Source organism: Triticum aestivum, chromosome 5D (assembly GCF_018294505.1).
Source record: "Triticum aestivum cultivar Chinese Spring chromosome 5D, IWGSC CS RefSeq v2.1, whole genome shotgun sequence".
NCBI lineage: Eukaryota > Viridiplantae > Streptophyta > Magnoliopsida > Poales > Poaceae > Triticum > Triticum aestivum.
Window position 1 is genome coordinate 543,089,288 of NC_057808.1, and position 23,107 is coordinate 543,112,394.

The window sequence follows — 23,107 nt, forward strand, 5'->3', positions numbered from 1 at the left end:
TTTGTGAGAGGTGCTTTGAGCAAGGAGATCGAAAATCGCAGCAAAATGAGCTAGAACTCGTGCTTGAGCTGGATGGTGATTTTTTGGGAGGAAGAAGAAGTGTGTGGGTGCAGGAATAAGTGGAGGGGAGCCACCATGGGCCCACGAGGCAGGGGGCGCGCCCAGGGGGTAGGGCGCGCCCTCCACCCTCGTGGCCAGGTGCTTGCCCCTTCTGCTGTGTTCTCAGTGCCAGATATTCTCAAATATTCTAGAAAAAATCATATTCCATTTTCAGGGCATTTGGAGAACTTTTATTTTCGGGGTATTTTTATATTGCACGGATAAATCAGAAAACAGACAGAAAATACTATTTTTACTTTATTTCAACTAAATAACAGAAAGTAGAAAGAGGGTACAGAAGGTTGTGCCTTCTAGTTTCATCCATCTCATGCTCATCAAAAGGAATCCACTAACAAGGTTGATCAAGTCTTGTTAACAAACTCATTCCGAATAACATGGAACCGGAGAAATTTCGAATAACACTATGTTACCTCAACGGGGATATGCACATCCCCAATAATAAGAATATCATATTTCTTCTTGACAGTAGGAAGAGGAAATTCAAAACCTCCAAAAATAATCGATGGAATTTTTCCAATAGAATTGATACTATGAACTTGAGGTTGTTTCCTCGGAAAGTGTACCGTATGCTCATTACCATTAACATGAAAAGTGACATTGCCTTTGTTGCAATCAATAACAGCCCCTGCAGTATTCAAAAAAGGTCTTCCAAGAATAATAGACATACTATCGTCCTCGGGAATATCAAGAATAACAAAGTCCGTTAAAATAGTAACGTTTGCAACCACAACAGGCACATCCTCACAAATACCGACAGGTATAGCAGTTGATTTATCAGCCATTTGCAAAGATATTTCAGTAGGTGTCAACTTATTCAAATCAAGTCTACGATATAAAGAGAGAGGCATAACACTAACACCGGCTCCAAGATCACATAAAGCAGTTTTAACATAGTTTCTTTTAATGGAGCATGGTATAGTGGGTACTCCTGGATCTCCAAGTTTCTTTGGTATTCCACCCTTAAAAGTATAATTAGCAAGCATGGTGGAAATTTCAGCTTCCGGTATCTTTCTTTATTAGTACAATTCTTTCATATACTTAGCATAAGGATTCATTTTGAGCATATCAGTTAATCGCATACGCAAAAAGATAGGTCTAATCATTTCAGCAAAGCGCTCAAAATCCTCATCATCCTTTTTCTTGGATGGTTTGGGAGGAAAAGGCATGGGTTTCTGAACCCAAGGTTCTCTTTCTTTACCATGTTTCCTAGCAACAAAGTCTCTCTTATCATAACGTTGATTCTTTGATTGTGGGTTATCAAGATCAACAGCAGGTTCAATTTCTACATCATTATCATTACTAGGTTGAGCATCATCATGAACATCATCATTAGCATTTTCACTAGGTTCATGTTCATTACCAGATTGTGTTTCAGCATCAGAAATAGATATATCATTTGGATTCTCAGGTGGTTCAGCAATAGGTTCACTAGAAGCATGCAAAGTCCTATCATTTTTCTTTTTCTTCTTTTTAGAAGGACTAGGTGCATCAATATTATTTCTCTAAGAATCTTGCTCAATTCTCTTAGGGTGGCCTTCAGGATACAAAGGTTCTTGAGTCATCCTACCAGTTCTAGTAGCCACTCTAACAGCATAATCATTTTTCTTACTATTCATTTCATTGAGCAAATCATTTTGAGCTTTAAGTACTTGTTCTACTTGAGTGGTAACCATAGAAGCATGTTTAGTAATGAGTTTAAGTTCACCCTTAACTCTAGACATATAATCACCCAAGTGTTCAATCATATAAGCATTTTGTTTTAATTGTGTACCAAAATAAGCATTGAAATCTTCTTGCCTAACCATAAAGTTATCAAACTCATCCAAGCATTGGCTAGCAATTTTAGTAGGAGGGATTTCAGCTTTATCATATCTATAGAGAGAATTTACCTTTACTACCTGTGTCGGGTTATCAAGACCATGAGTTTCGTCAATAGGTGATGGATTAAGATCATATATTTCTTAACAGGCGGTAAATTAAGACCATGTATTTCTTCAATAGGAGGTAAATTCTTAACATCTTCAGCTTTAATACCCTTTTCTTTCATAGATTTCTTTGCCTCTTGCATATCTTCAGGACTGAGAAATAGAACACCTCTCTTCTTCGGAGTTGGTTTAGGAATAGGCTCAGGAATTGGCTCAGGAGCTGGCTCAGGAAGTGTCCAATTATTTTCATTTGTCAACATATTATTCAATAGAATTTCAGCTTCATCCGGTGTTCTTTCCCTGAAAACAGAACCAGCACAACTATCCAGGTAATCTCTGGAAGCATCGGTTAGTCCATTATAAAAGATATCAAGTATTTCATTTTTCTTAAGAGGATGATCAGGCAAAGCATTAAGTAACTTGAGAAGCCTCCCCCAAGCTTGTGGGAGACTCTCTTCTTCAATTTGCACAAAATTGTATATATCCCTTAAAGCAGCTTGTTTCTTATGAGCAGGGAAATATTTAGCAGAGAAGTAATAAATCATATCCTGGGGACTACGCACACAACCAGGATCAAGAGAATTAAACCATATCTTAGCATCACCCTTTAATGAGAACGGAAATATTTTAAGGATATAGAAGTAGCGAGATCTCTCATCATTAGTGAACAGGGTGGCTATATCATTTAATTTAGTAAGATGTGCCACAACAGTTTCAGATTCATAGCCATGAAAAGGATCAGATTCAACCAAAGTAATTATATCAGGATCAACAGAGAATTCATAATCCTTATCAGTAACACAGATAGGTGAAGTAGCAAAAGCAGGGTCAGGTTTCATTCTAGCATTAAGAGATTGCTGCTTCCATTTAACTAATAACCTCTTGAGCTCATATCTATCTTTGCAAGCTAAAATAGCTAAAGCAGCTTCTTTTTCAAAAACATAACCCTCAGGAATAACAGGCAAGTCTTCATCATCACTTTCATCAATATAATCAGTTTCAATAATTTCTTTCTCTCTAGCCCTAGCAATTTGTTCATCAAGAAATTCACTAAGTGGCACAGTAGTATCAAGCATAGAAGTAGTTTCATCATAAGTATCATGCATAGCAGAAGTGGCATCATCAATAACGTGCGACATATCAGAACAAATAGCAGAAGCAGGTTTAGGTGTCGCAAGCTTACTCAAAACAGAAGGTGAATCAAGTGCAGAGCTAGATGGCAGTTCCTTACCTCCCCTCGTAGTTGAGGGATAAATTGTTGTCTTAGCGTCTTTCAAGTTCTTCATAGTGACCAGCAGATATAAATCCCAAGTGACTCAAAGAATAGAGCTATGCTCCCCGGCAACGGCGCCAGAAAATAGTCTTGATAACCCACAAGTATAGGGGATCGCAACAGTTTTCGAGGGTAGAGTATTCAACCCAAATTTATTGATTCGACACAAGGGGAGCCAAAGAATATTCTCAAGTATTAGCAGTTGAGTTGTCAATTCAACCACACCTGGATAACTTAGTATCTGCAGCAAAGTATTTAGTAGCAAAGTAATATGATAGTAGTGGTAACGGTAACAAAAGTAATATTTTTGGTGTTTTGTAGTGATTGTAACAGTAGCAACGGAAAAGTAAATAAGCGAAGAACAATATGTGAAAAGCTCGTAGGCATTGGATCGGTGATGGAGAATTATGCCGGATGCGGTTCATCATGTAACAATCATAACATAGGGTGACACAGAACTAGCTCCAATTCATCAATGTAATGTAGGCATGTATTCCGAATATAGTCATACGTGCTTATGGAAAAGAACTTGCATGACATCTTTTGTCCTACCCTCCCGTGGCAGCGGGGTCCTAATGGAAACTAAGGGATATTAAGGCCTCCTTTTAATAGAGTACCGGAACAAAGCATTAGCACATAGTGAATACATGAACTCCTCAAACTATGGTCATCACCGGGAGTGGTCCCGATTATTGTCACTTCGGGGTTGCCGGATCATAACACATAGTAGGTGACTATAGACTTGCAAGATAGGATCAAGAACTCACATATATTCATGAAAACATAATAGGTTCAGATCTGAAATCATGGCACTCGGGCCCTAGTGACAAGCATTAAGCATAGCAAAGTCATAGCAACATCAATCTCAGAACATAGTGGATACTAGGGATCAAACCCTAACAAAACTAACTCGATTACATGATAGATCTCATCCAACCCATCACCGTCCAGCAAGCCTACGATGGAATTACTCACGCACGGCGGTGAGCATCATGAAATTGGTGATGGAGGATGGTTGATGATGACGACGGCGACGAATCCCCCTCTCCGGAGCCCCGAACGGACTCCAGATCAGCCCTCCCGAGAGGTTTTAGGGCTTGGCGGCGGCTCCGTATCGTAAAACGCGATGAATCCTTCTCTCTGATTTTTTCTCTCCCCGAAAGTGAATATATGGAGTTGGAGTTGAGGACGGTGGAGCGTCAGGGGGCCCACGAGGTAGGGGGCGCGCCCTCCACCCTCGTGGACAGGGTGTGGGCCCCTTGACGTGGATTTTTCTTCCGGTATTTTTCTTATTTTCCAAATAGATGTTCCGTGGAGTTTCAGGTCATTTCGAGAACTTTTGTTTCTGCACATAAATAACACCATGGAAAGTCTGCTGAAAACAGCGTCAGTCTGGGTTAGTTCCATTCAAATCATGCAAGTTAGAGTCCAAAACAAGGGCAAACGTGTTTGGAAAAGTAGATACGACGGAGACGTATCACGTACTGTCGGGCAATTCGTTATCCTTTGGAAGCTTCTTCATCAATATTTTCAGTAGCTTCTCAAATCCTTTTTCAGGCACAGCATTCTCTGCCTTCCACTGCAGCAATTCCAGTACGGTACCGAGCTTTGTGTTGCCATCTTCGCAATTGGGGTACAACCCTTTTTTGTAATCCTCTAACATGCGATCGAACTTTAGCTTCTCCTTTTGACTTTCGCATTGCGTCCTTGCATCGACAATGACCCGGCGGAGATCATCATCATCGGGCACATCGTCTGGTTCCTCTTGATCTTCAGCAGCTTCGTCCGTTGCAACATCATCGGGCACATCGTCTGGTTCCTCTTGATCTTCAGCAGCTCCCCCCGTTGCAGCATCACCGTATTCAGGGGGCACATAGTTGTCATCGTCCTCTTCTTCTTCGCCGTCTTCCATCATAACCCCTATTTCTCCGTGCCTCGTCCAAACATTATAGTGTGGCATGAAACCCTTGTAAAGCAGGTGGGTGTGAAGGATTTTCCGGTCAGAGTAAGACTTCGTATTCCCACATTTAGGGCATGGACAACACATAAAACCATTCTGCTTGTTTGCCTCAGCCACTTCGAGAAAATCATGCACTCCCTTAATGTACTCGGAGGTGTGTCTGTCACCGTACATCCATTGCCGGTTCATCTGTGTGCATTATATATAATTATGTGTGTCAAAAGTAAGAAAATCAGACAAGTATCTATCTAAAGTAAGAAAATCAGAAAGAAGATAAGAACAAGAGGCTCACCACGATGGTGCCGGCGACGAGATCGGCGCGGGCGATCGACGGCGGTGAAAACGGGGACGGGGCGCGACGGACCGCTAAATCTAGACAAATCTCGGGAAAAATGGAGCTCCGAGGTCGAGCTTCGAGAGGAGAAAGCTTAACTAGTGTCGCTCGGGCATTTCATCGAACACCTCATGTGCATAGGAGGTGAGCTAGAGCACCCAAATGCCCTTCCCTCGCCGGCTAGAAAAAACAGAGCACTGTGGAGTGCTCTGCCGCGGCGACGGGTATATATAGGCAACTTATTTGTCCCGGTTCGTGGCAGGAACCGGTACTAAAGCCCCCCTTCTGTCCCGGTTCTAGGCACGAACCGGTACCAATGGCCGTGGGCCAGGAGCGCGGCCCATTGGTCCCGGTTCATGCCTAGAACCGGTACAAATGGATCCAGACGAACCGGGACCAATGCCCACGAGGCCCCGGCCGGCCCCCTGGGCTCATGAACCGGGACAAATGCCCCCATGGGTCCCGGTTCATGAAGAACCGGGACTAATGGGCTGGCCAGGCCCGAACCAAAGCCCTGTTTTCTACTAGTGCATGGTAATACGTGTCTCATTCATATTATAAAGATCAAACTATAAGTCACGTAAGAACCGACATGACAAAACTAAAAAGATGGTAGAACATCTCTGAGCTTGACACCAACGTCCGCCACCTGTCTCCGGTACCACCATAGCAGCCACCGAATAAAAAGAATGAAGGATCACCTCCTCACCCGAGCTCGACGCGGCTCCATCGCTGATATGCAACTTTACAAACCTTCAAGGTGGCTCACCAAAAGTGAAGCCCTTACCGTTGAACGAATCAGACCGGGGCAACACCCCGGACACGCCATCGAACTCCAGATCTGGCACCCCACCACGACTAAGACGCTGAAGGAGGAAACCATACCGCCATCCATGAACCACGAACCCAGCACACGTTCCGTCTTTCAGATGTCGTTGATGCAGACCACAATCTGCATCCGCTCCCAAGCTCCGTGCTGACGTTGGAGCAAACGCCGTCGCAACGGCGGAGCCCGAGGACACATGTCCACCGCGAGGATGCCGCCGCCGCCACACCATCCTTACTTGAACAGACTGGTTTCCAAATTCATCCCCAACCATAGGATCGATGACCTCGTCGGGGATGGATGCGAAGAATCTTTATTCAGCGCCGTCATCGTCGCCGTCGAAGAAGACGATGAACAACCTAAAAATCTAAACTATGAGAGAGTAAAAACAATCCACGCGTATGGATCTGACGACCCCCCTCACCACCACCGACCGAGGTTGCCGGCGGAGGGGAGCCGCCGGAGGACGGCGCTAGAACATTGGCCTCCTGGCAGTGGCTAGGGTTCCAGCCGCCTGGACGCGAGAGGAAAAACGATTGAGATAGGCGTTAACTGCACCCGGATCTGACGTGCAAATTGACCGGTCTCAGGTGTCATTTGTTGGCAGTAGCAGAATACATTGTCGCAAAACCGCAAAGTGATTTCGGACAGTACAATGATGTTGCTACACTGACGCATGCTAGGCGTCGTTGTTTTTCAGTGTCTAGGATGTAGAATAATGTTCTGGAGAGGTGACATTTACTTAGTCCTAAAAACTTTCAGCCAAAGCTTTCATAGCTCAGTTGGTTAGAACACCCGTTTAGTAAGCGGGAGGTCTTGAGTTCAACTCTCAATGAAAGCATGCATTTTTTTTGTGTTTTCTAGGGCAGTTTTTCTAAATTTTCCATGGTTCCCACGTACTCAGTATTTTCTTTCTTCTATACAAAATCATCACTTTTTTTACATGTCTACTTGTATAACCATGTTGTGTCTTCCAAAATAATTAAAGTTTTATGATTATTCTAAGTGTAACTTTCTGAATTTTGACCAAGGCTATAGGGAAATTTGTTAAGAACTGTAATGTGAAATATAAATAATGCAAAAATATATTTCATAGTAAATCTAATGAAGAAAATTTAGTATTATAGTTGTTGATATAGTTCATATCACTAGTAGAAAAGAGGGCTTGAGTTCAACTCTCAATGAAAGCATGCATTTTTTTTTTGTGTTTTCTAGGGCAGTTTTTCTAAATTTTCCATGGTTCCCACGTACTCAGTATTTTCTTTCTTCTATACAAAATCATCACTTTTTTTACATGTCTACTTGTATAACCATGTTGTGTCTTCCAAAATAATTAAAGTTTTATGATTATTCTAAGTGTAACTTTCTGAATTTTGACCAAGGCTATAGGGAAATTTGTTAAGAACTGTAATGTGAAATATAAATAATGCAAAAATATATTTCATAGTAAATCTAATGAAGAAAATTTAGTATTATAGTTGTTGATATAGTTCATATCACTAGTAGAAAAGAGGGCTTTGGTTCAGGCCGGGTCAGCCCATTAGTCCCGGTTCAGTCCAGAACCGGGACCAATGGGGGCACTGGTCCCGGTTCGTGAGGCCAGGGGTCTGTCGGGCCTCGTGGGGGCATTGGTCCCGGTTCGTCTGGCCCCTTTGGTCCCGGTTGGTGGGACAAACTGGGACCAATGGGCCTCGCTCCTGGCCCACCACCATTGGTCCCGGTTGGTGGCTTGAACCGGGACCACAGGCTGCCCTTTAGTCCCGGTTCATGCCATGAACCGGGACCAATGAGGTGCCTATATATACCCCTCGCCCGCGAGCAGAGCACTAGAGTGCTCTATTTTTCTCTGACCGGCGAGGGGAGGGCTTTGTGGTGCTCTAGCTCACCTCCTATGCACATGAGGTGTTCGATGAAATGCCCGAGCCACAGTAGTTAAGCTTTCTTCTCTCGAAGCTCGACCTCAAAGCTCCATTTTCCTCGAGATTTGTCTAGGTTTAGCGGCCCGTCACGTCCCATTCCCGTCTTCACCGCCGTCGATCGCCCGCGCCGATCTCGTCGCCGGCACCACCGTGGTGAGCCTCTTGTTCTTATCTTCTTTCTGAAAGAAAAAAATTCTTACTTTTGATAGATACTTGTCTAATTTTCTTACTATTGTATTGCTTGTTATTATATAGTGCGATGGTTTTGGTATCCGCCCCCGTCGGCCCTCGTCCTGTCTATGATTCGGATGTGGTATATATTATCTTTATAACTATTGGTTCATTTATTGTTTATGAAAATTATGCCGACCAACGTGACATAGATTTTATTTATCTAGGAGGTATGTGAACCGGAAATTCCAACCGACCCTATTGTCGAGAGGTTAAATTTAGTTGAAGAAGAAAACAATTTCTTGAAGGAAAAAATAAAAAAATTGAGGAGGAGAAGATGATATTGGAGTTGCATGTTGCGGATGTCGTCGATGATCACAAGATCAAGATGGATGCAATGCGCTTGAAGATTAGAAAGATTAGAAAATATGCCATTCATACCGAGGCTTGGTATCATTATGCCGTTGGATCAATTGTTACCTTGGTTGCGATTATGATCGCATTTGTTTTCGCATTGAAATGTTTTACATAGTTTCAATGTATGGTTTAATTAATTAGATGCTCTGGAGAGCTATATGTTGTTAGATGAGAACTATGTATGTACTTTGGTTTTAATGTGATGATGAACTTCTATTAATTTGGTCACTTAATTATCTATTCATGATGTTTTGTAATGGTTTTTGACACACTTAATTATATATAATGCACGCAGATGAACCGGCAATGGATGTACGGTGACAGACACACCTCCGAGTACATTAAGGGCGTGCATGATTTTCTCGAAGTGGCTGAGGCAAACAAGCAGAATGGTTTTATGTGTTGTCCATGCCCTACATGTGGGAATACGAAGTCTTACTCTGACCGGAAAATCCTTCACACCCACCTGCTTTACAAGGGTTTCATGCCACACTATAATGTTTGGACGAGGCACGGAGAAATAGGGGTTATGATGGAAGACGGCGAAGAAGAAGAGGACGATGACAACTATGTGCCCCCTGAATACGGTGATGCTGCAACGGGGGAAGCTGCTGAAGATCAAGAGGAACCAGACGATGTGCCCAATGATGCTGCAACGGGGGAAGCTGCTGAAGATCAAGAGGAACCAGTGCCCGATGATGATGATCTCCGCCGGGTCATTGTCGATGCAAGGACGCAATGCGAAAGTCAAAAGGAGAAGCTGAAGTTCGATCGCATGTTAGAGGATCACAAAAAAGGGTTGTACCCCAATTGCGAAGATGGCAACACAAAGCTCGGTACCGTACTGGAATTGCTGCAGTGGAAGGCAGAGAATGCTGTGCCTGACAAAGGATTTGAGAAGCTATTGAAAATATTGAAGAAGAAGCTTCCAAAGGATAACGAATTGCCCGACAGTACATACGCAGCAAAGAAGGTCGTATGCCCTCTAGGATTGGAGGTGCAGAAGATACATGCATGCCCTAATGACTGCATCCTCTACCGCGGTGCGTACAAGGATCTGAACGCATGCCCGGTATGCGGTGCATTGCGGTATAAGATCAGACGAGATGACCCTGGTGATGTTGACGGCGAGCCCCCCAGGAAGAGGGTTCCTGCGAAGGTGATGTGGTATGCTCCTATAATACCACGGTTGAAACGTCTGTTCAGAAACGAAGAGCATGCCAAGTTGATGCGATGGCACAGTGAGGACCGTAAGAAAGACGGGAAGTTGAGAGCACCCGCTGACGGGTCGCAGTGGAGAAAAATCGAGAGAAGGTACTGGGCTGAGTTTGCAGGTGACCCAAGGAACGTATGGTTTGGTTTAAGCGCGGATGGCATTAATCCTTTCGGGGAGCAGAGCAGCAATCACAGCACCTGGCCCGTGACTCTATGTATGTATAACCTTCCTCCTTGGATGTGCATGAAGCGGAAGTTCATTATGATGCCAGTTCTCATCCAAGGCCCTAAGCAACCCGGCAACGACATTGATGTGTACCTAAGGCCATTAGTTGAAGAACTTTTACAGCTGTGGAATGGAAACGGTGTACGTACGTGGGATGAGCACAAACAGGAGGAATTTAACCTGCACGCGTTGCTGTTTGTAACCATCAACGATTGGCCCGCTCTCAGTAACCTTTCAGGACAGACAAACAAGGGATACCACGCATGCACGCACTGTTTAGATGACACTGAAAGTATATACCTGGACAAATGCAGGAAGAATGTGTACCTGGGCCATCGTCGATTTCTTCCGACCAACCATCAATGTCGAAAGAAAGGCAAGCATTTCAAAGGCGAGGCAGATCACCGGAAGAAGCCCGCCATGCGTACCGGTGATCACGTACTTGCTATGGTCAATGATTTACACGTAATCTTTGGAAAGGGTCCCGGCGGACTAGCTGTTCCGAATGACGCTGAGGGACACGCACCCATGTGGAAGAAGAAATCTATATTTTGGGACCTACCCTACTGGAAAGACCTAGAGGTCCGCTCTTCAATCGACGTGATGCACGTGACGAAGAACCTTTGCGTGAACCTGCTAGGCTTCTTGGGCGTGTATGGGAAGACAAAAGATACACCTGAGGCACGGGAGGACCTGCAACGTTTGCACGAAAAAGACGGCATGCCTCCGAAGCAGTATGAAGGTCCTGCCAGCTACGCTCTTACGAAAGAAGAGAAAGAAATCTTCTTTGAATGCCTGCTCAGTATGAAGGTCCCGACTGGCTTCTCGTCGAATATAAAGGGAATAATAAATATGCCAGAGAAAAAGTTCCAGAACCTAAAGTCTCATGACTGCCACGTGATTATGACGCAACTGCTTCCAGTTGCATTGAGGGGGCTTCTACCGGAAAACGTCCGATTAGCCATTGTGAAGCTATGTGCATTCCTCAATGCAATCTCTCAGAAGGTGATCGATCCAGAAATCATACCAAGGCTAAGGAGTGATGTGGCGCAATGTCTTGTCAGTTTCGAGCTGGTGTTCCCACCATCCTTCTTCAATATCATGACGCACGTCCTAGTTCATCTAGTCGACGAGATTGTCATTCTGGGGCCCGTATTTCTACACAATATGTTCCCCTTTGAGAGGTTCATGGGAGTCCTAAAGAAATATGTCCGTAACCGCGCTAGGCCAGAAGGAAGCATCTCCATGGGCCATCAAACAGAGGATGTCATTGGGTTTTGTGTTGACTTCATTCCTGGCCTTAAGAAGATAGGTCTCCCTAAATCGCGGTATGAGGGGAGACTGACTGGAAAAGGCACGCTAGGAGCGGACTCAATAATATGCAGGGACGGGCATTCTTGGTCTCAAGCACACTACACAGTTCTACAGAACTCTACCTTGGTGACCCCGTATGTCGATGAACACAAGAACAGTCTGCGCTCCAAACACCCGGAGCAGTGTGACGACTGGATTACATGTGAACACATCAGGACTTTCAGCAGTTGGTTGGAAACACGTCTCAGAGGTGACACCACTGTTTGTGATGAGTTGTACTCGTTGTCCAGGGGACCATCTTCGACTGTATTGACTTACAAAGGATACGAGATAAATGGGAACACATTTTACACGATCGCCCAAGATCAAAAGAGCACCAACCAAAACAGCGGTGTCCGCTTTGATGCAGCAACCGAGAGGGGAAAGGACACGTATTATGGTTACATAATGGACATATGGGAACTTGACTACGGACATGATTTTAAGGTCCCTTTGTTTAAGTGCAAATGGGTCAATCTGTCAGGAGGCGGGGTACAGGTAGACCCACAGTACGGAATGACAACAGTGGATCTGAACACTCTTGGGTACACTGACGAACCGTTCGTCCTAGCCAATGATGTGGCACAGGTTATCTATGTGAAGGACATGTCTACCAGACCGAGAAAAAGAAAAGATAAGGAAGCGAATACATCATACGATGAGCCAAAGCGCCACATAGTTCTTTCAGGAAAAAGGGACATTGTGGGAGTGGAGGGCAAGACAGACATGTCTGAAGATTATGAAAAGTTTCATGAAATTCCTCCCTTCAAAGTCAAGGCTGACCCAAGCATCCTGATAAACGATGAAGATTATCCATGGTTACGGCGCAATAAGCAAATGACACAAGCGAAGAAAAAGTGAAGACTTTCTCCCGCAACTATTATGATGATACCATGCCAACTTTGTAACAGACGAGTATGATACCATTGTCCGTTTTGTACACGAAGTGCATCTAGTTTTTGCCGTAACCCTCTCAACTTTCTTGCACATGCTATGTGGATGAAATGATGATACCATGCCAACTTTCAACCTTTTCAGAGTTCATTTGAAATGCTTTTCAATTTTAGGGTCTTATAGCTCAAAATAATCAGTAAATGCATGAAAAATAACAAATAAAATAAATAAGTAATTAGAAACAAAATAATATAAACTTTATTAAAATATATAAGTAGAAACAAAATAAAATAAACTTTAATAAAATTTATGAAACTAAAATTAACAAAGTATTTTCTGTTCAAAACATTATAAGAAACCTCTAGTATTATTGAAACTAAAATCATATAAAATTGATGCAACTAAAATTATCGAAGTATTTTATGTTCAAAATCATTAAAAGCAAAAAGAATTTTCATAAAAAACTTTTTTTGATAGAAACTTTAATAGCAAAAAGAATTATCATAAAGTAAAATAAATAAGTAATTAGAAACAAAATAAATAAAATAAATAAGTATTTTGTTGTAAGTAGAAACAAAATAAAATAAATAAAGCAAAAAAGAAAACAAAAAACTGGGAAAAAATAAAAAAATGCCACCTACTGGGCCACCACGGCCTGAATACGACTAGAAACCCATCAATGGGCCAGGATTCAGGCCCGCAGAAGGCCCAGCAGGCCCACAGGCATAGCAGTGCAAGATTAGGCCCGTAAGCCTGCAATGGAGAGGAGCTCGAGAGGTTGGCGCAGCAGCGCTTATAAACCACTCTCGAGCTCTCTCAACTAGCGAGGTGGGACTAAACTTTGGCCGCGACGCGGGCAGCACATGTCCTTTGGTCCCGGTTGGTGGCACCAACCGGGACTAAAGGGGTGTATTGGTCCCGGTTGGTGCCACGAACCGGTACCAATTCACCCCCTTTAGTCCCGGTTGGTGCCACCAACCGGGACCAAAGGTCTCTTTTCAGCAGCCCAAAGGGCGGGAAGCGGCGGCCTTTGGTCCCGGTTGGTGGCACCAACCGGGAGTAAAGGGTGCATTGGTCCCGGTTGGTTCCATGAACCGGGACCAAAGCTCTTGGTATATAACCAACACTTGTGAAAATTTTCATCTTCATCTCACAGTTGCCCCTGACGACCCCTCGACGACATCGACGCTGCCCGCCGCCCCCGCAGTCGCCGTTGCCCGCGCCCGTCGTCGTCGTCGCCGCGCCCTCGCTCGACGTCGCCGCCGCGCGCCGTCCCTGCCCCGACGCGCGCCGCCCCTGCCCCGCGCCCTCGCCCGTCGCCGTCGCCCGCGCCCGTCGTCGCTGTCGCCCTCGCCCTCGCCGCGCGCCGTCCCTGCCCCGACGCGCGCCGCCCCTGCCCCTCGCCCTAGCCGTCGCCCGTCGCCGTCGCCCGCGCCTGTCGTCGCCGTCGCCCGCGCCCCGCCGTCGCCGACTGTAATGATGTTTTAAATATATTTTTTAGATATATGTATTTTTTTATGTGTGTTCATATATGTATGTATGTATTTTTTACATGTTTTTGTATGTATGTATGTATTTTTTCAACTGTAATGATGTTTTTAAAAATACATATATGCAAAAGTTAGATTTTTAGAAAGGAATTTGAATAGGTTTTCAGCAAGGAATTTGAATCTGGTTCAAATTTTCATTTGAATGAAATTTGAAAATTTTGAACTATGGATCAGAAGGTTTTGGTGAAATGGAGTGTGGGTACTGTCATGAAGTTGGAGTAATTTTTGTGGTTGTAAAAGAGTTAGGAAAAGTTTTATATATGCAAAAGTTACATTTTTAGAAAAGTTTTATATATCTAGCTAGGAAAGGAAGAAGAAGAAAAAGAAGGAGAGGAAAAACGAAAATAAGAAGAGGAAGAAAGGAGAAGAAGAGGAGAGCAAGAAGAGGAGAAATAAATAAGAAGAGGAAAAAAGAAGAAAAAGATGAGGAGAAGAAGAAAGGAATAGAGGAGAAGAAGAAGAAAAATAGATATATCCCCTCTATTCCTTTCTTCTACTCCTCTTTTTATTTCTTCTTCGTCTTCTTATTTTTTATCGGGTATGTCGTTGTCGATATACCCCCTCCCCGATAACATTATTTTCCCATGTATGTATGTCGTCGTTGTCGATATATATAACTCCCTCCCAGATAACTTCGACATGATGGACGGTCGATATTTATACCCCCTCTCGACCATGATAACTTATACCACGGGAGCACCCCCCGGCCCTCTCGCTCGACCAAAACTCTCGAGGACACCCAAACCCTAGAAAAAAACGATGTCGGTCTCCTACCCCCTCCCGCCGCGCCCCTACCCTTGAAGCGTTGCCGAGGCCACCCCAAACCCGGAATAAGCTAGGTCTACGTTTGCACTAATATATCCACCTGCTGTCATGTTTGTGTAATAATTGCCATGTTGTAATATTTGCAGAAACAATGGAGCACGGACGAGACGAGCAAGCAGAAGAGGTGTTGGGGGACATAATCTTAGCCGGAGGTGATATCTTGTCGTATCTTAACGACAATGATGGTCTGGAAGAACAGGGTGAAGAAGCAGGCTACGGTGATCGAAGAGTGGAGGAGGAAAGACATGATTATGATGGCTCCGGTGACCCAATGCTGGTGCAAGAAGGAGCCCGTGGTGACGGCTCCGGTGACCGAACAGAGTCCGGCCAGGTAAATATATTAGTTAAGCCTGTGCTGACTAGCTAATTGATGCATTCATTGTTTTGGTATGTACACATATTAATTAACACTCGTCTTTCTTCTTTTTTCTAGCCCTCCGGATCGAGCACAACTTCGGTAAAGAGACGAGGCCCGAAGAGAAAGTTGCGCTCGGATGAAAGGTTTGAGATCACAGCAATCGCGCGCGACGGCCAACCGATTGAACCCATCCGGACAAAGGATGCATTTGCTGCTCAGTGCGGGGTTCTAGTTAGGGACAAGATCCCGATCAGCATCCACCAATGGTATAAGCCTAAGAAGGAAGACCCTGAGGTGTCTTATGTCAATGATATGCAGAAAGATGATCTTTGGACTGAGCTGAAGGCAAATTTCACCCTACCGCCAGAGGAGGATCCGGAGAAGCCAGTTAAAGAGCAATTAATCAAGTCTCATGCTCTTAAGAAGATGGCAGACCTATTCAGGAGGTGGAAGAATGAGCTGAAAACGTTTGTCGACAAAGAAGAGACACCAGAATTCATCGGCCGGTATGAGAAGATCAGAGATCACTGGCCCGCATTTGTGGCCCACAAGACATCAGAAAAGAGTAAGAAGATGTCAGCGACAAACAAGAAGAATGCTGCGAAGAAGAAGCTTCACCATCGCACGGGGTCAGGTGGCTACCTCAAAGCCCGGCCTAAGTGGGCCAAGGCTGAGAATGATCTGCTTGATAAAGGGATCGAACCACAGACAATGAACTGGCCAGACCGTTGCCGGACTTGGTTCTTCGGGGCTGGCGGAAAATTGGACCCTGTATCAGGGAGGTGCGTTTGGACGGACGAGCTTTTGAGAATACCAGTCAAGAGGCTTCAGCAGTATATCGATGCAGCGCAGGAAGGGACGTTCGTTCCAGACAGAGAGAACGACGAGCTCACAATGGCCCTCGGGAATCCTGAGCACCCTGGACGGACACGAGGCACGCCAGGCTCCGTTCCGTGGAAGGCTGGTTTTCCGGACGCAGGCGGTTACAAAAGCCAGGAGAGGAGGAAAAAAGTGGAGCAGACCCAAATTCAGAAGCTGCACGAAAGGGTTCAAGCGCTAGAGGAACGAGACGGCAATCGACATGCCGAAACTACCCCCGAAGCTACCCCGCCATCTCAGCGGAGAAGCAGCGTGGCTTCCACCGAGCTGCTTCAGCCGGAGCATGTCTTGACGGCTCCTGCTAGCTACCCCGTGGATGCTATCACGGAGTCTCAACATTGCCACCTTATGGCGCAATGGCAGAACTTCAAAGTCAAGGCGGCTGTTGGCTCTGTTTTACCTCCTGAACCCGGCGCAACCTACCACTGCCGGCCGATTCCAGAAGGATATGCTAGGGTGATGGTGGATGAAATAACGGAGGGATTTGAGGACCTCCAGCTTGACCACCCTACCGGTGAAGGGGAGACTCGGCTGGGTTCTGCTCTGAAGACTCCATGCCTATGGCGGAAGGAGCTCATTAACCTTCCGAACTGGACGCCTCCGGCGAGTAAGGGCACTCCGCTCCTCTCCGCCTCCTCCTCCGGCGAGTGATCAGGGCACTCAGCCTCCTTCTCCGGCGCGTGGCGGCACTCCGCCTCCTCCGCCTCCTCCTCCGGCGAGTGATCAGGGCACTCAGCCTCCTTCTCCGGCGCGTGGCGGCACTCCGCCTCCTTCTCCGCCTGCGCCGGCGCGCCAGAGCAGCCAGCCTCCTCCTTCTCCGCCTCGTCAGCAAGGGCGGAAGAGACCCGCCGCCGCTCCGGCTGCTCCGGCGCGTCGTAGTCCTTCTCCTCCGCCTCGTAAGCAAGGAAAGAAGACAGCCGCAGCCGCTCCGTCTGCTCTGCCGGCGTCTAGCAGTACAGCCAGAGGCGGGAGGCAATACAGATTCGGTCCTTCTCTGAAGACTCCAGAGAAGTTACCATACGAGAGGACCGAGGAGGAAACCACGAAGATCGTGCGAGCCGAAGTGACGAACTTCTTTGAAGGGGTGAAAGCAAAGAAACATCCACCTCCGGAGGAGAAGGTAGATCCGGTGAAAGCGAAGCGCACTCTGGCTGCCCTGACAAAACCACCAAAGTCTCCGCCGAAAGGCAACTATGAGCGCATTATTGGAAAGACATTTGCCGAAGCGGAGTGGTCGGGAAGTACTGTCAGTGATCAAAGGTTAAAAGAACGACGAGCTGGGAAAAAAATTGCCCAGCTCGGCGAACAAGCGAACCAATCGTGCCCCCCGCTCAAGGTGTCTAGCGACATCGTCGCTGCAGATCCGAGGATGGTGCCCGGTTATAGCAATCTTGGAGATTACCTGCCCGACGATGTACATTATGAAATCTTGGAGGTGGACGAACACAAATACCATTACGGGAAGCCTCTCGTCAAAGATGAAAGATCTCTAACAACGATGATGCGAAGATTACATGATTGGTACATGAAAACCTGCAGAGAGTCTGGGGGAGGGATACTTTGACGCTGAGAGTTAAACCGGAGCATGACCTCGTTGGAATTGAACTGTTGAATGTTCCATTTGAGGAGTTCTTCCAGTTTTTCAATCAAAAGGCCCTCGATAAATCAACGATCACTTGCTACTGTCTGTAAGTAGTACTACTTCTGTCATTAAGTCTCTCTATATAGGTCAGCTCTTTCATTGCATGTATTTATAATTATCCTCACTATATTATGCAGATTGAAGATCGCCGAATTGAAGAAAAGACAAATCGGTGATATTGGGTTCATTAACACAAATCACATAGATGCAACTCAGGTTAAATATCATGCCGAAAATACCGAGGCCAACTTGCTACGATCGTTGGTAATAAATGAAAACAAAGATATAATACTCTTTCCTTACAACTTCAAGTGAGTGTTACTGTCTTGTGCATATTCGGTTTCCCTTATTAGTCCAGGTTATAGTAATGTAATTGATGACTTATGCATGCATGCGCAGCTTCCACTATATTCTCCTAGAGATTAAGCTTGAGCAGGGAGTAGTAACCGTCTTAGACTCGAGACGAAAAGATCCCCAGGACTATGCAGACATGACTCAAATGCTCGAGAAGTAAGTTAAATCGATCATTATCCACCATATCAGCAACTTTGTTCATTTCCTGATATCAAGTAATTGTTTTCTTTGTCTGGCAGGGTTTGGAGAAAATTCACCAAAAAAGCTCCGGGACTGCCAAAGAAGCTGCAATTTAGCCACCCGAAAGTAAGTACTATAGTAGCATGTTCCGCGCATCTCCTAGTGATTCAAGCGCTAGTTTCATCAATACCATTTAGCATGCTTGCTTATCAGTTTGATTGACCTCTATTTCTTGTAAAGTGGTTGTGGCAGGAACCCGGGAATAATTACTGTGGATACTACATTTGCGAGTCCATCCGCTACACGACCTGTGAGCGGGGCTACTCTGACGAACAATATGAAGTGCGTAAGCAATAATATTCACAATTTTATTTTATTACCATCATTTGTGTGTCGAGTTTCATTTATTCATATATATATGTATTGACCCCCTTCTTCAAATTAGATCTTTCGGATGCGGGATGAACTCCTAGCACCAGATCGTATGCGAGCAATTCAAGAGAAATTGGCGGCATTCTTCCTTGACCACGTGATCGCTGAAAATGGAGAATACTATGTGGACCCTGTGTTCTTACAATTTAATTAGGAGATTATATTGTAAGAGATAATTATTGTATATATGTAGCCGGTAGTGTCGGATAGATATACGAGAACTTGTTGTTCGACCAATCTCTCGGAGAAGGAGAGGTGGTCGATATCACTTCTCTCTGTATGCATATGTTCATGACGATCTTCTGTTTCCTTCATTTGCTTACTAGCTAGCGTGTCTAGTCCTCTCCATACGTATATAGTACGTAGCGTCGACCAAGCACGAAGATAAGAGAGGACAATTCTCTCTATTAATTAGCCAGCTAACACAATGTATGCAACACCTAAAATAACCCCCCAAAACCCCCAACCCCCCCCCCCCCTCAAAAAAACAAAAAACAAAAACCCCAGCCACTGAAATGCTGACGCGTGGATGCCTATTGGTCCCGTTAGTGCCACCAACCAGGACCAAAGGCCCTCCTGCCTGGGCTCGCCGCACCGGTCACGTGGAGGCCCATCTGTCCCGGTTCATGTAAGAACCGGGACTAAAGGGTTAGGGCATTAGTAACGACCCTTTAGTCCCGGTTCAAAAACCGGGACAAAAGGCCCTTACCAACCGGGACAATAGGCCCTTTTTCTACTAGTGTATGGACTTGGTGAAACTTAATGTAGTTTGACTTGGTACAAGTCTAGAACTACAATTATTTCAAAACGGAGGGAGTAAAATCATAAATTTCTTTTGGCTTTTTTTTACTTGTATAAGCATTTCCCCCTTTTCTATATAAAATCATCAACTTTTTTATCATTGCATAACACCCCCCTCCTCCTGGTGTGTCATATATAGTAATGCTCTAACCACATTCACCTTTGGTGAAGGGCTTGAATCCACATCAGTGACATTTTTTACACTAAAGTAATCGTGCACGTACAACACACGACCAATTTGATAGTTTCTTAAGAAGTTTGCCTTGTTGTCTGGCGTTGCTGCGATTCTTCCCTATTGAGAAACGAATGTTGCTAACGGTGTGTCCGTTCGGGAATCTAAGCTATGCTATTTGTCGACATGGAAGTGCTCATTTTTGCATCAAGCCCTTGCTCCCTCATTTCTACACTTAAAGTATGGTCCGTGTCCTTCGTGCTCAGTTTCTCAGCATGACAAGTTCTTGGCTCAATGTATAGGGGTTGATGTCCATGGCGACGATGCTTCCCATTTGTTGTGGTTGAGCTCTTGGTGCTTTATCGGACCGTGGGAGGTTCGGCAATACTGTAGTATGTAATATGGAATGCTTTCTCACCGTGCAGAAACACACATCGTCTCGCCCATCTTATTCATAAAATTGGCCGTGGCCTGATATATTTGAAGGGATATAGAGCAATCATAGAATGTTTTTACAAATATATTTTCTGAATTAATGAGTTTCCCATATTAATTAAAAAAAGTCCATTTTACTACCCTGAATAAAGTGGGTGGTTCACTTTATCCCCTGATGTATTTTTCTGCTTCTTTTACCACCCAAACAAATCCAAACCGGACAAAACACCCCCTGGCTGGTTTTCTCCACCCGCTGCTGATGTGGCACTAGTCAATGATGGTTTTGACCTGGGTGGGGCCCTCTTGTAAGGTTTCTCTCTCTCTCTCTCTCTCTCTCTCTCTCTCTCTCTCGGACAGAGTTGCCGCTGCACCTAGCTCCTCTCCCTCTCTCACCTGGAAAACCCTAGCTCCTCTCCCTCTCTTCTCCATCGCGCCACTTCTCTTCCCCGAGCACATATCCGTAGCACCATCGCCATGGCCATGCTCGATCCCGCGGCCACCGTGCTCCCCGCGCCACCGGAGGATGTCCAGGAGCCCCGGAGGGTTCTTCTTCTTCGACCACACCACCGGATCGGAGCTGGGAGGCGGCTGCCACGTCGCCATCGCCGTCTTCCCCGACTCGGCCGACACTGCGTCGCCATCATCGCCGTCGATCTACACCACCACGACTCCCCGGCCCTCCGCCGATTCCCCCTTTTTACCTGCCTCAATTCATCGTCGCGTAGTCGCCCCGCGAGCTCGGCCGCCATGGCCAGAGCTTCGCTCACCGCGCCCACTGTCCGTGCCCGCGAGCCCTCGGTCGCGCCCTATCTTACCCCGTGCGTGCGCACCCACGCCAGCACGCCCTGACCGCGCCGTCCGTGTGCGCCTCGCCGCTTTCGGCTGCTCCGTGGCGTCATCCGCACGCGCTCGGCTCCTCCTTGTTCTACTACTGTTCTGCTGCTCCTCCTCTCTGCGACGCGCCACAGCCTCCTTGCGTCGCTGCCGCCTCGCGCTCACTGCCCCGAGGCCGTGTCCCGTGCACGCCGTCCCTGCGTGCCCCACGCCGCCCCCGTTTGCCCTTGTGAGCCGCTGCTGCTGCCGCTCTGTTGCTGCCCGCCGCTGCTGCTACTCTCTGCTGCTGCTACTCTCTGCTGCCGTGTATTGCTGCTGCTCTACACTGCAGCTGCTCTTGCTGTTGCCGATGTATAGCCGCTGCCGCTGCTGCTATTCCTTAGTTGCTGCTACTGTTTTCCAGGGGAGTGAGGGAGCTAGGGTGCGAGTGGCTCGGGCTTGGATCGGCCCGGGGCGAGCTACTTCGGGCGGCGGCGGATCCAACCTGGAGAGAGAGAGAGAGAGACCTGACATGGGGTCCCACCCAGGTCAAAACCGCCGTTGACTAGTGCCACATCAGCAGCGGATGGAGAAAAACCAGCCGGGGGGTGTTTTGTCCGGTTTAGGTTTGTTTGGGGTGTAAAAGAAGCGGAAAAATAGATCGGGGGGTAAAGTGAACCACCCACTTTATTCAGGGTAGTAAAATGGACTTTTTTTTTCTATTAATTACAATGATAATGTGGTTACACTGCCATAATTGTGTGATTCCCATGCCTTCGTGAAAGAGCATAAGCTTCTAACGTCTCGCATGCTATAACAACACTTTCCAGTCTCATTCTAGATGATCACACCCACTAGTCCTGATTGAAGGTCCTCCGCGAAGCCTGCGTCGACGTTCACCTTAACCCATCCATCCATGGGAGGCGTCCATCCGCCCTGTCGTGGCTTTATCAATTTTTTGCATGCCCTCATATAGTTTGTCGCCAATGCACCAATGGACACTGCTGCTCGGCTAGGGATTTGAACCGGTTCGAATTCACTATTTGTCTTCTCTCCCACCAAATATACCATGCCCATGTTAGAGCCAATTGGGCTAGCCTGACATCCAGAACGGAAGGTGTTGTTTTCTTTAGCAGTACAATCGTTGTCACAAACATGGAAAGTGATTTTGGACGGACAACAAATTTTCTGCAGTACAATGCAGGTCAGGTGCCGTAGTTTACAGTTTAGACTGTGCAGAAAAATCTTTAGAATACTAATTCTGGACTTAAGATTTTTTGTGTGTGTTTACAGTAAATTTTTTAGCAGTACAATCAGTTGTCACAAACATGGAAAGTGATTTTGGACGGTACAACAATTTTTCTGCAGTACAATGCAGGTCAGGTGCCGTAGTTTATAGTTTAGGCTGTGCAGAATAATCTTTAGAATACTAGGATGGGGCTCAAAAACTGTCAGGAGAAGCTTTCATAGCTCAGTTGGTTAGAGCACCCGTTTAGTAAGCGGGAGGTCTTGAGTTCAACTCTCAATGAAAGCATTTTTTTTTGACAATTTTTTGTGTGTTCCCTGCAGTAATAGTTCATTTTCCATTATCTTGCTTCATCACCTATGGCTATGGACATCGAAGCAAAAGGTGATTGCCCATCATGCATGTCACTTTGAAAGCTGAACCGCAGTTAGGCCAACTTCATGTCGGGGCATGCACGATAGCACTATGATTAGCCGCAAAAAACAAAAAAGATAGTACTACTATGACAAATTAAACGCATTAACGTGTGCATGAAGGGCGGCTCCTCGCACTGTCCACGTCGCCATGGGTTACTGTTCAGGTAAATCGAGAGATCGAGAGATATTTGCGGCTGCCCAATCGCGTCGTGGGAGCAGGCTTCGTGCGCTGCGCTGCCAGCTGGAGGGCGGTGGTTCGTTCTGCGCGTGCTGGGCGGGCAATTTCGGTGGGTGCGGGTGGGACCTCCCTCTGTCTCGTCTTACTGTCGCACGTAACTACCCCAGATAATACCTCCCCGCATTAAATTCTT

General features: G+C 46.0%; 2 non-coding genes across 2 annotated transcripts; both read left to right on the forward strand.

Moving 5' to 3' along the window:
- Positions 1-7,205: 7,205 nt before the first annotated feature.
- TRNAT-AGU (transfer RNA threonine (anticodon AGU)) lies at positions 7,206-7,279 on the forward strand. Its single transcript has one exon. It is a non-coding gene; the product is annotated as a tRNA-Thr (tRNA).
- A 15,255-nt stretch (positions 7,280-22,534) lies between these two features.
- Positions 22,535-22,608, forward strand: TRNAT-AGU (transfer RNA threonine (anticodon AGU)). Its single transcript has one exon. It is a non-coding gene; the product is annotated as a tRNA-Thr (tRNA).
- The last annotated feature ends 499 nt before the right edge of the window (positions 22,609-23,107 follow it).